The 14,193-nt window shown below is 38.2% G+C and overlaps 1 protein-coding gene across 2 annotated transcripts in view; it reads right to left on the reverse strand.

The window, feature by feature from the left end:
* PPP1R42 (protein phosphatase 1 regulatory subunit 42) overlaps positions 1-3,848 on the reverse strand; it is a 40,837-nt gene extending 36,989 nt beyond the window's left edge. For both annotated transcript variants that reach the window (XM_043879883.1, XM_043879882.1), the window contains exon 1: positions 3,720-3,848. The gene's annotated coding sequence lies outside the window, so the exon portion shown is untranslated. The remainder of the gene's footprint in view (positions 1-3,719) is intronic.
* Between the last annotated feature and the right edge of the window lie 10,345 nt (positions 3,849-14,193).

Genomic DNA, 14,193 nt, shown 5'->3' on the forward strand with positions numbered 1-14,193 from the left:
TTTCAATTCATGTTTTTCATCAAGTTAGGAAAGGTTTCAGCCATTATTTCTTCAAACATTCTCTCTGTTTAATCCTCCTTCTCTCCCCTTCCATCTTTCTTTCTTCCCACTCTCCTTTCTGGGACTCCCACAAAGCATATATTGGTCTGTGTGATGCTGTCTCACAAGTCCCTTAGACTCTGTTCACTTTTCTCAATATTTTTCTTTTTCTATTCCTAGACTTGATAATTTTCATGGTCCTCTTTTCAAGTTCATTGGCTGATTCTTCTGCCTGTTAAAATCAGCCTTTGAAACCCACAAGTGAATTTTTTATTTCAGTTATTGTACTTTTAAGCTCCAGGATTCCTTTATAGGCTTTCTACCTTTCATTGATATCTCCATTTTGTTCATGTATCATTTTCTTGACTGTCTCTACCTCTTTAGTTTTTTGAGCATCTTTAAGACAGTTGTTTCAAAGTCTTTGTCTAGTATATCTGCCATCAGGTCTCTTTCAGGGACAATTTCTGATTATTTCTGAATAGACCATACTTTCCTGTTTCTTGTATGCCTTTGTTTGTTGTTGAAAACTGGACATTTTAATCTAATAATATTGTAGCTCTGAAAATCAGATTCTCCTCCTTCTCTAGAATTTACTGTTGTTATTGTTTTGGTTATTGTTTCTGGCTTTTTGATTGTTACAGACTATTTCTGTGCTGGGGATTGGCCTGAGGTGTAAACTTAGGTCTTCTCAGGTGTTTCCTGAGTTTGAAACCTTTCTCTTGGCATTTACAGGTAAGTTTCTAGTTTTCCCTTTATGTGCAGCTGCTTTTGAATGCCCTAGTGTTTTAGTGTCTTGTTCCCAAAAAGGAAAAAAGAGAAAAATAAAGGAAAGTTAGTGGAAAGGGAGGCAGTAGCCTTTTAAATCCCCCTGAAAGTCATTTCAGCCAGAGGGAGTGGGGTTTGCAAGAGTGGGGAGAGGCGCCACCTCTTTGTCTGCATCTCTGTAACCAGAAGCAGCAGTCAGTGATAAGAGGGCAGATCCTCAGTATTTGGTGGATAGTGTGCTTTCTGCCCACGTGGTGCCTGTAAGCTGTGTGCAAGATGCTACAGAAACCCCTGCCCAGCTTCCTGCACAGGGTTGGGTGTGGGGGATGGGTAACTATTGTAGAGGTAAGATCTGAAATTGACTGAAATGAACCACATTTTATGCAGTTCATCATCTAATTCTTCCTTGGAAGTTGTTAAGTCTACAGCAGACTCCAGCATTCTAAAATAGTTACACTGGACATGTTCTACCCAGGTAGCTGCTGTTTAGGCTCCCTATTCTGCTGCAGTTCCAGAATCCTTGCCTCCTTAACTCTTTCACATACATGTAAAAAAAAAAATCAACTTACCATGTTGCGTAAAAAATCTTCTCAGAATTTTATTAGGAATTGCATTGAATTTAGAAATAATTAGTGAAGCACTAACACCTGGGCTTCTTAGGTGGCTCAGTGGTAAAGAATTTACTTGCCAATGTAAGGACACACAGGAGATGCAGGTTTGATTCCTGGATCAGGAAGATCCCCTGGAGGAGGAAATGGCAAGCCTCTCCAGTGTTCTTGCCTGGAGAATCCCATGGACAGAGGAGCCTGGTGGGCTACAGTCCACAGGGTCTCAAAGAGTCAGACACAACTGAGCAGGCACACATGCACACATCTCTCTGAGTTATCTTTTCCATTACTATGGTATATGTCTCCATTTTAGAAGTGTTTCTTTAAATGACTTTCAATAGTTTTATAATTTTCTTCTAATTTAGGCCATGCATAAGGTTTTTTATTTGAATCATTTTTAGGAATCAAATATTTTTGTTTATATTACAAATGTCATTCTTTTAGGAATTATGTTCTCTGTACCTAATGTGTTGAAATGCACTGTTTTAAAAATATTTAAAGTATTTTTAAAATATGATTTCTTCGGCCCATATCTTAAAATTTTAGAAACGTTTCTAGAAACTTCAAATATATTTTTTACACTGAAAACTATGGTAAAAATGCATATCGTAAAGAGGTTATATAACCCAAGGTTTTTCCCTTACAGCTGAGGCAGGAGACTGCTATACAGGCGACCATGCAGGAGCAGCCCTATACTGTGAAGGAAGTGATGTCCTTTGAGAGTGACTGACTAATGGGAGACAGGAGCCATGAATGACTTCTCCCTTCCTCCCCCCATGGACTTTTAGGAGACATATCGGTTTCAAAAGGTCCCTTTGAAAACATGTGGTGTTCTTCTGGGTTACACACACTCTTAATTTGCTCTCCTTCCATCTCTTAGTCCTTTCCTGCCTCTCTCCTGCTTCCCTGAGATTACAACTCCTGCAAAAGGGTTATCACATGAGTTTTTCCTTCAGGTTCTGTTTTCTAACCTGGGCTAAAACATAAAGTTTGGATCATCTGAATCTTCATGAATGACCATGCTATAAATGGACTTTGTATCTACATTCCAGTGCGCAAGTTGGTGTTTGTATAGAAATTAATTTCCTCAGAGAACTAGAAAAGGAAAGAGGCTAACGTCATATATAAGTGAAGTTCGTAGTAAACCAGAGGAAGGCCAATGGACCTCATCAATAAGCCATAGGTAAGCTTCCTAAGGGTTTGAATACGGAAAGGGAGAGAATTGAATCAACCAGTAACACAATAATAGAGACTGTTGACTCTAAAAAATGTGCATTGTAGTGATCAGATCTGCAAGAGAGGATTTGGTTTCATCAAAATACCACCATTGATCTCCTGAATAGAATATCCACCTTTATTGGTTCTACAGTTTGTTTTAGAGAAATTATAAGCTTCAGGAGTTTAAACTGAACCTGGTTTGGATTTGAATACACTTTAGAACAATATAATAAAAATAGTTATGTCAACATTTGTGAGATGTCCCTGATTTTCTTTCAAAAGAGTTTCATTATTTTCTAAAATATGGAAACTGCTTTTTCATAATTTATCCCTGCTATATATCTCTGTTATCTCAGGCATCCACTTGCTAGGATGTCTCTATCTCTCCAGCTTACTAGTGGGGATAGCTTAAAGTGAAAGTGAAGTTGCTCAGTTGTGTCCTACTCTTTGTGACCACATGGACTGTATGTAGCCTACCAGGCTCCTCCGTCCATGGGATTTTCCAGGCAAGAGTACTGGAGTGGGTTGCCATTTTCTTCTCCAGGGGATCTTCCTGACCCAGGGATCGAACCCTGGTCTCCTGCATTGTAGGTAAATGCTTTTGCCATCTGAGCCACCAGGGAAGTTAGCTTAGACCTGCTCATTTATAAGTATTTGGGGAATCCACTTTAGTAGCCCCCTTGACTTTTATCGTTTCGGGCTCCAGCAGGCTAGGCCAGTTGCAGGGGATCTTTCTGAATTCGATTTGTATATTTCCCTTAGGTAGCTCCAAACTCAGAAGCTGTAGACTGCCAGCTATGAGGCTTTCCCTTTTTCAAATCCACTGATCCTGCTCCCTCAGCTTCGCGGCTACCCCTCCACCCGTGTCTCCCTGTCCTAGAGCTGTTTCCCAACCTTGCCTGATTCTAGCCCTCCGTTTAGAATGCAGACTTTCAGACTTTTTTCTGGAAATTCTAGATATCTGGAGAAAAGGCTTAGGAACCCGCATTTTAGCAAATGCTCCAGGAAAGTCTCACAGGCAGGCAAGTTTGAGAAACATGGCTCTAGGGCCTCCTCGGTTCCCACACTTCGCCCGAGAAGGCATCTCACCGTTCGTGGGACGCGCCAGGTCGGTAACTCAGGTTTGGTAAATATCGCGGGTACCAGCCTCCTCGGCAGCCCTGGTGCAGTTGCTGAGCAACCAGACAGACGCTCCTGGTCGGCGCTGCTCACGGGAAATGTCGCGCGGTCTCCGGAAGCGCGCTCCTCTGTGGCCTTGCGCCGACCTCCCTCCTCTGTGACATAGCAGCCGGGGGTTGATGGGTATCCACGAGGCAGAGTCCGAGTAGATGTCGGTTAGCCGGTTAGCGGGATGAGGCCGTAAAGCATCGGTCACATTACTGTTTTCGTGGGCCAGAACAGTTTTTGGCAGGTCACCATTTCCCCCTACTGGATTCTCCTTGCCATCAGCTTTGAACGTTTCAGTGCTGTTACCACGTTTCCCCAATAATAGGGCAGGAAAAGAATTGTCTGAAAGTGTAGCCCATACTTCACCTTCCCTCTGATAAAATCCAAACTCTTCAGGTTGACTGTCCAGTCCGTTTATAATGACCAGTTTCACTGCTTGCCTCTTGCCCTCTCAAGTATTTACAGTTTGGCATTTGGCCCTGTATGCCCTGTTCTAAAAAAAAGGTTTATCCCTTCCTCCTTAATTCTTATTTTGCCTTTTGAGATTCAAGGAATCAGCTTGGAATTAGGGATGTGGTAACTTCTTTAATATAGCCACAAACACACTACAATATGTTTGTTACCCATATCTCCAGTAAGATAGTAAATTCTTTGGGGGTAAAGATTATGTCTTTTACCTTGCTATTCCCAGGACCTGGCAAAATGCCTTGTACCTTAGCAATCACCCCCAAGTATTTAGAAAATACATAATATACAAATGAAGGAGAAGAACAATAGAACAAGAAACTGACATTGACAGTGGAAAGACTGGGGCTCATTCAGTCGCTCAGTAGTTCAGTCGCTCAGTAGTGTCCGACTCTTTGCAACCCCACGGACTGCAGCAAGCCCGGTTTTCCTGTCCATCACCAACTCCTGGAGCTTGCTCAAACTCATGTCCATCAGGTCGGTGATGCCATCCAACCATCTCACCCTCTGTCGTTCCCTCCTCCTCCTGCCTTCAATCTTTCCCAGCATCAGGGTCTTTTCCAGTGAATCAGTTCTCATCAGGTGGCCAAAGCATTGGAGTTTCGGCTTCTGCATCAGTCCTTCCAATGAATATTCAGAACTGATTTCCTTGAGGACTAACTGGTTTGATCTTGCAGTCATGGGACTCTCAAGAGTCTTCAACACCACAGTTCAAAAGCATTAATTCTTTGGCGCTCAGCTTTCTTTATAGTCCAACTCTCACATCCATACATGACTACTGGAAAAACTATAGCTTTGACTAGACGGACGTTTGTTGGCAAAGTAATGTCTCTGCTTTGCTCACGCGACTCCGCATCGCGGGCAGTTTCCTGGAAAGGGAGCTCATTAGGGATTTGATAAAGTGAGCAATTTGCATTAAGGGACTCTAAGAGCTGGAAAACTGTAATAGCTCTGATCTCTAGGGTCGGGGTACAGTGGAAAAGTCATTGCTGTTCCTTGAACAAAGAATTGTCAGAGTAGAAGATTGTTAGAATTACCAGGTGGCTTGGAGCCCATGTGGACAGTCCAACTTACCATTTTGCAGATAAGGAAATTCTCAGACCTAGAGAGAGGAAAGAAATATGCTAAAGGTGTTATCTGAGGTGGCAGAGAGAGAATTTAGCCTTGAGCTCCTAATTTCAAGCAAAGGTTTCCCCTCATGTTTCACTGACTGTCTCAGTAAGAGTAGCCTAGAAAGAAGGACAGGGGGATAGGGACAGATGTACTAACCCCATTCAGGACATTGTTGATATTGTCCAGTTGTGAAGTAGTGTTGGCCTGGATTAGGGTTAAGGCAAAGAAAGTGACATGGAACGAACAAATTTAGGAGGCATCTTGAAGCGTGATTTAATAAAGAGACATTGGATGGGATAAGGGGAGGGAGAAGTTGAAGAAAATTCCTAGATGTTAGTTAGGATAAAGGAACAATACTGGAGAGACAAGTAATTTGGGTGGAAGTGGATGAATTTCGTTTACACATGTTAAATGTGAGGGGAGAGGTTCAATAGTTTCCAGAATAGAGCTAATCACTGAAACCATGGAGTCATAAATGGTGGTGAGGAAAGTGGGGACAAACAAGTTAATAATTAAGCCAACTAGTTTGAATGGAAAAGGGAAGCAAAACTAGTTATCAGAGAAAGATTTGTCAGAGCTAAGATCTGTTCTGAGAAGAACAAATAATTAGCGATTCAAAAACCAGTAAATTGGATTCAGATACTAGGGAAAGAATTGTAGAAGGAGGGTATCTAACTGAATGAACAGCTACAGAAGGATATGATGAAGTAAAAGAATGATCAAAACAATATGGCTAAAACACTACAGCACAAACCGAGGTTGTTATCTATTTTAAAGGTCATTTGGGAACAATAGATCCGGCAGTATATGGAGGGCCATCCTCTTGCTCTGTGTAGCCCTCATTGAATTTGCTAACATTATTTTATGAGAAACATGTTTAGCAATGCCTCATTGAAAACCAGTTGCTCTGTTAATTTTTGTGTTATAGCAGTTTCGTATGTCATTGTAAAAGGAGTATGAACTCAACTGTGGAAAAATTATATATATATTTAAATGTCTGAAAAGAAATATATCTGTGTCTGTGTCTATACTGTTCTTTAGTTGCTAAGTTGTATTTGACTCTTTTCAACCCTATGGACTGTAGCCCACCAGGCTCCTCTGTCCATGGGACTCTCCAGGCAAGAACACTGGAGTGGGTTGCCATTTCCTGCTCCAGGGGATCTTCCCGACCCAGGAATCAAACTCGTGTCTCCTGCATTGGCAAGCGGATTCTTTACCAGTGAGCCACCAGGGAAGCCCATCTGTGTCTATACATGTATAGAATTAGATGTAGATATATTCTTATATCTATATCCCAAAATATTTAATTGTGGTTATTTTTTGGTGGTGGGATTATGACTGTTTAATTTTTCCTCTTTTTTTTTAGTAATCAAGGTTTTTAAAAATGATAACATTATATTCTGAATGTTCATATTGGATCTGCTCTTTGTAGAATAGAAAATCTCTTTGAGACAGCTAATATTAAAATAGTTTAAAATGGTTGAATCACTAATTTTTTAATCCAATAAGTTCCCAGGTGGCTGGTTAATGATTAATATAAGTTCTAAATAAAACAAACCAAGGTATTTCTCTTGAGTTCCAGACCTAGGCATCCAACCAGGTGCCTAACACTCATTCCACATGAATATGAACATCCTAGAGGCCAAAAAAAAAACCCTGAACCGGTCAAGAATTGAACTCATTTGTATCCTGCACACATCTGCTCTGCCTCCTCTAGTTTCTGCCTTGCCCACAGTCCACCCTGCTACCCAAAGAGGAGCCTGACAGCCATCTCCAGGACTCTAATATATTAGTACCACCATGTAGAGTCAGTACATCAAGTCCACTTAACCTCAGAAATGACTTTAAATCCAGCAGTCTAACCACGCTTCCATCAGTACCTAAGAGTGGACTGCAAAGGACTTTGACAAGTTCTATTAATTTTTTAAAAGTTCTTTTAATGTTAGTACACTAAAGTTTCTCAAGTTTTATTTTTAAAGATATTAGATGTGACTGTAAATTAAGCGATCTAAGCTGCAAATCAGTTTCATTATCTTAAAGTCACATTTATATCTAAATATATTTTAATGTATTTTAGAGTAAAAATGTTTTCTGGAAATATTTTTCTTGATGTTGCCACAGATGTTCTAATTGAAGCAATGTTTTATTATGTTTTAATCAGGAATGAAGATTCCTGAAACATCTAATGTCAGTGGAGTCTAACACTTTAGTTTGAGTCTTTCAGGAAGCATTTGTAAGAAAAGGACTTATAATTTTGGAAAAAGTTTAGGTTTCAGGAACAGTTCATTGCTTATGTTTTAGAAATTAAAAAAAAAAATTGTCTCTCGAACCACGGGTGGGGAACCTCTGTCTTCTAATAGAGATCCAAGACTGCTTAAGTTTATCAGGCCAATAATAAGTTCAGCAAAAGTTTAATTAGTTGATGATGGATTGAGGCTAAGAGCAAAACTAAGCAATGTAATATACACTGTAGTCTTGTGTCTTTCAAAACAATTCGTGAAAATCATTGAAAATGTCTTGTATATTTGTATTTAATTGTTTTTTTTTTTTGGCTCCTGTCTGCTTTTTTGGTTATTTGTGTGTGTGTGTGTCTGTGTGTGTGCTCAGTCGTGTTTGACTCTTTGCGGCCCCATGGACTATAGCTCACAAGGCTCCTCTGTCTATGAAATTTTCCAGGCAAGAATACTGGAATGTGTAGCCATTCCCTTCTCCAGGGGCTGGTCCTGACCCAGGGATCAAACACGCATCTCTTGTGTCTCCTGCTTTGGCAGGCAGATTCTTTATGTGTTTGAAAAGGATTTCATCCTTCTTGTTTGTTTTGAAAATGACTGGTGCTTTTTTTGTTGTCATTTTTTTGTTTTTGTTTTTTACTAGTGTGCATTTCCACTAGCATATTTCTCCAGTAAATGATCCTTTATTGTGATCCTTTATTGAAAAATTTTAAAAAACTCTTTTTCACTCTTGTTTTAAATCTGCTAAGAAGTTTGGGAAAGGATTTTCATTTGTCATAATCTTACAGTGAAACAAGTCAGCTTCCCATAAAAAGGCATACATATTTGTCATCCTAAAAACATACATTGTTAATGTTTCTTAAAAGTAAACTGAAATGTCCATTGTATTTATTTCTTCATTGAACAGATACTTACCAACTACATGTAATGTTCTTATAGTGTGATATTAGTGTAATGAATATAGTATTATCAAAGATGCTTTTAGCAGGAGCCTGAGAATTAGAAAGTGTAATTTCAACTTGTGCTCCCAAATCCCAAATTTAGTAGAGCTTTTGTTTCAGTTTGTTCTTTACTGAAATAGATAAAGCATTTTTAAAACTGAGTTATAGTTGCTGTATAGTATTTTTATTTATTTGGCTTGTGTGGGTCTTAGTTGCTGCATGTGGGATCTTCTGTCTTCATTGTGGCAGGTGGAATCTTTAATTGCAGCATGTGGGATCTGGTTCCTCCACCAGGGGTAAACACGGGCCTCCTGCATTTGGTGTGTGGAGTCTTAGCCACTGGACCACTCTGGAAGTCCCAATATACAATATTATAATAGGTATAGGTATGTAATATCACAATTTTTAATGGTTATACTCCATTTATAGTTATCAAAATATTGGCTATATTCCTTGTGTTGTACAATATATCCTGTAGCTTATTTTATACATAGTAGTCCTACCCCTTTCCACTTTCCACTGCTTTTCTATATCTGTGAGTCTGCTTTTTGTTTTAGTAACTAGTTTGCTATATTTTTTAGATTTCACATACAAGTGATACCATATAGTATCATCCTGGTATCATACAGTATTTGTCTTTCTCTGACATTTCATTTAGCCTAATACCCTTCAAGTCCATTCATGTTGTTGCAAATATATGTGTATATATATATATATAATATATATATATATACACACACCATATACACGACTTCTTTATCCATTCATCTATTGATGGACACATAGGTTGCTTCTATATCTAGAAAATGTAAATAATACTATGATAAACATTGGGGTGCAATTAGTGTTTTTGTTTTTTTCAGATACATACCCAGGAGGGGATTGCTGGGTCATATGGTAGTTCTATTTTTAGGTTTTTTGAGAAATCTCCATACTATTTCCCATAATAGCTTAAAGCACTTGTTAATGAACTATTTTTAGATCTTGAGATAACTAGAAATCCATAGTGTTGATGTCTGTCTAACTGAATTATTATTTCAACAGTCCATAGTTCCTCAGTTTTAGGTAATGTGTTGTTTTACCTTGAATATTAAGACTAGTTAGAAACTTAAAAAATAATCTCCCTTGGAAAGTGATGTTTGTGTATAGCTCTTACATTGGTGGTATATCAAGTTAACTTCTCTGAAGGTATAGAACTTTTCAGATGATTGTAATTATTCAACGTGGTATGCCCTCTCATATAAGATTATAAATTAATCGTTTATTTAGTCTAATTTGTGTTATTTTATTTAAGCCCAGAATCTTAATATCCTCAAGTATACTAGAAACACATGCAATGATAGGATTACATAGGAGTTGAAGTAGAAGATTTAAAGCTAAACACATACATGTTTTAAAGGACTTACTAGTATCATCAATAATATAAATAATAAATTGAAGTTTATTTAAATAATACATTGAGCATGGAGTATAAAGTGAAAATTCTAGGAACAAAAATGAATAATTTAAATAAAACATTTATTTAGAGATATACAAACTTAAATTTTCAGGAAGGAAAGTAGTTTAAAGTTATGTTTTGTAATGGTAAACATATTCATAGTTATGTAATAGATATTTATAACCCCCTTATAATCTAACATAAAGGTCACAAAGCTCTATTCTTAAAAATATATTGCTTTATGCATATTCCTCTTAGGTTATGAAAAGTACAACTGCAGTTCATCAAAATGTGCCCCAAGGCACAATACCATTTTACTCAGTCATTAGAAAGTTTAGCATAATTGCTTAGTATAATCCAAAGAAAATATGAGCACTGACATCAGGGACTCTCCAATTTGTTAGGCAATTGTTCCATAATTTTTGGCACCAAGATAATCCACATGTTGAAAAAGCAATTAATCATTGGTGTTAGTTATCAAGCTATGATTTTAGCTGTTTCCTCCCAAATTTGACCTGAAATGACAGAGTTCTTTATTTTTGTAATATTCTGATTTCTGAGATCAAAAGTTTAAATACACCAGTCTGGTTACAGTTGACCTGATTTTTGTGTTACTAGTTTTCTAAAATAAGTAGATCATAACTTTATAAAGATAAATGGCATTTCTTCCAGTAATATTTGGATAGAAGGGTTAGAAATTTTTAGAAACTTACAAACTGATTACTTCAGAACAGACTGATTACTTGAAGTCCTTAAACTAGCATTTGACTCTAAGGAGGTAAATTTATCTGCTGCTAAAACTTGTATTGAAGATAGACTAGAATGAGAGAACATACAACTCGATATTTAATTTTCAAATGCAGTAACATAGACACATCAATTATTAAAAGAGTGAAATAATTACCCTATCATAATATAATCAACCTTTATATCAAACAGATGAGCAAAACCAAGAGCCATCATTCCATGTATTTTTATATCTTCAAAAAACAAAAAACCACATTGCTCACCCATGTGTGTCTCTTTGGCATTTATAGTTAAAACAATCCAGAAATTTAGAAAGAAACTTTGGAAACTCAACACTCTGTGTTCCGTTCATTTTAGTCAGCTGCATGTGGATACAGTGCAGACTTAGCAATATAAATGAACTCTTCTCTGCATGCATGACTTATGCATCTGTACCTCATCACTCACAGAACGGTTTTTGGAAACTCTGAACCTCTGCAGTATGCAGCTCTCCAACACCCAAACAGTCCCTCTGACTCACTGTAAAGTTACTTACGTTCCTGCTCTTCAGTGTTTATTTTCAAGTGGCTGCACTATAGGGCAGTTTATTTATTCTATTGTGTGATGCAGTGATTTTTCAAAATCCTGAATACCAGGTAGTCATACTAATTTGTAACAACAGTCTTCAGACTTGATCTCTCAGATGGAGCACATGATGTTTAGTTTCAGAGCTGATTTTCCAAATTCAGAAACAGCGGAGCGCAAATGGTTTCTCTGCCCCTGTTGGCTGTTTGTTCTTGGCAGTACAGTTGATTTCAGAATAACTTGTGTGGTGTCTTATTGTTAATTGGTAAATAAAATGTGTAGATTGAAGTCCTTCTATAACTGGACAGTGTAACCTAAAATGATACTAAATGCATAAAATCTCAACAATATATATAGAAGTTTAATGTTGTCAAACTGTTTGGAGCTGGGACCTTGAGATGAATTGTTTGGAACTGGGACCTTGAGATATTAAAACAATCTGGAAAATTTGGAGCAGCCTTAGTTCTGGGATCTTGCTGTCCCTTGATGGGTCCCAGTCCCCAGTGCATATCCATTGACTTCTCTCTCCATCTCTGCTCCAGCCTGTGCTTCTCACTTTGGCTTTATTACTTGGATGTTGGGATTAAATTTTTGATGATGATTGACATTCCCTGTATGTTATCACCAAAGAGCTTGAGAAATTATCTCTGAAAAAACTTGAAGCTGAATAAAAACCAGACTTAGAAAATGGCCTTTTTAATTCCTAAATAGCTCAAGGCTATAAGATAATACTCTGCCGGAAAAGGCAACGCCAATTCATGACTTAGTTTCTGAATAATGATGGCTGCAAATTGAGCCTTGATTTCCTAAAATCTCAGTATTATGAATTGGATCACTTATACAAAAAATGTTCATGACAATACATTAAAATTTAAAAAATTACTTCAGAAATATTTATAAAGGTTCTTACTTTTTAATTTACAATAAAATGCAAATACTCTTTTCTGGGGCTATTTTCTCGTGGACTGGACTATAAAGCAGAGGGGACATCGTTGGTTGTCTCTTTGGTATCCATTTAGCCTCACTGTGTAGTAGTCATGAATTTGGTGTATTACTGACCCCACTCCCAGCTGCAGGGGTTGCCCTTAATTAGTCTAAACCAGTCACTATAAATAATCTTATATAAATTATATTTATGTATATAAATAATCTTATATATAAATAAACTTAATTAGTCTAAACTAGTCACTATATATAATCCCAGGGGTAGCTCTTCATGACCCTAGTTAGCCAGTCAGAGTGAAGACAGAACCGTATTGTGACAGCCATGAGCAGCTCTTTCCAGTGACTAAATGGTGTGGTGTGTAGCCATTTGGGAGGTATCCAGCTTGAGACTTAGGTCAGCATCTGGAGGGCAGAGCTTGGGAACCATTACCAGAAGACTAATCCAACTATGCCTAAGCCAGGTATGATTTTGGACTCTGAAGTTAGGTGAACCAATGAACTCTCCGTTCAAGCAACTGTTTTTGTTTGCTTTTGTTGCTACTTGCAACCAAGGCATCATAGCTGAAATACTGAATCCAGTGAAGTTAGGACTGACAAGTTTTCTTTTTCTGGCAGTTCTCTTTGTTGTTAGCTAGGCATTTCCCATCGAACCAAGATGACTCAGTTGATTAGATCACCAAATGTCAAATTAAATATGGATAATAGTATTCACATCTTAGAATGAAAACTGTCAGTTTGTTTTCATGGTGACTTCATTGACTCCTTACTCTTTCATGTCAAAACTTGTCAAGCCTTCAATCTTGTCTGTCAGAGAAACCTCAAAGACTTTGTTATTGTTTCTAATTGAATGGCTCAGTATGAGTTAGTATCACTGAAGGCTGTGGCAGTAAACAGATTTTAGCTGCTTATTGGGGGCGTACACGCGTGTTTGGTTGCTTCAGTTGTGTCTGACTCTTGCGACCCCATGGACTGTAGTCCACCAGGCTCCACTGTCCATGGGATTCTCCAGGCAAGAACACTGGAGTGGCCTCCTCCAAGGGATCTTCCTGAGACCCAGGGACTGAATCCGCATCTCCTATGTCTCTTGCACTGGCAGTCAGGTTCTTTACCATCAGCGCCACCTGGGAAACCCCACTCATTGGGGGCAGTCATTCTTTATTTTAAAAGGGCCTAAAAATGAAGGTCAGGTTGAGCCATCTGAAACTGGGATGCCTGCTTTTATTTAAAGGAGTATAAAAACGAGACCAAAAATGCTACTATATTATCAACTGTCTGAGAAAGTATTTGGATACTAATGTTAATTGGCTTCCTCATTTTACCAAAGACCACTTCATTGGTAAATTTAATGAAAAACTTTAAGACTTTGTTTTCCTTGACCTCTAGGCCACATGTGAAGTCACTCATAAATTACTTCTTAAAGATTTCTTACTTCTCTGCTCTTCCACTTCCGCTAACCATTTTACATTTTACATTTCCTCTTCCGCTAACCATTTTACGTCTGATGTTTGCCATGTCTTGGGCCCTCTTCTCATTTTTTATTTCCACAAATCATCTCATCTGATCTCATCTAGCGCTCGTCAAAACTTAACCTAGTGCTCTTAGAAACATCAGTGTAATACATTTCTGTTGCTTAAAACTCTCATAACTCCCTATTGCTATTAGGATAAAGTCCAAAAGGCCCCCGCAGGATCTATACTTACCTTACTGACTAAAGTTATCGCTTGTCACTCCCCATGTACTACTCTACTTTCAGGTCTAACTGAATCTCAGTTCTTAATGGTTCTAGATTCTTGCTCTCTGCCTCAGGCCTTCCACATATCGTTATACTCTTTGCTTAGAAAAGTAATCGCCTCCCTGGGGTAGCTCCTCTTTGGGGGAGTATTCCTCCTGAGAGTTCCTCAGTTCAGTTCAGTCACTTAGTCGTGTCTGACTCTTTGCGACCCCATGGATTG

Source organism: Cervus elaphus, chromosome 21 (genome assembly GCF_910594005.1).
Source record: "Cervus elaphus chromosome 21, mCerEla1.1, whole genome shotgun sequence".
Taxonomy (NCBI): Eukaryota; Metazoa; Chordata; class Mammalia; order Artiodactyla; family Cervidae; genus Cervus; species Cervus elaphus.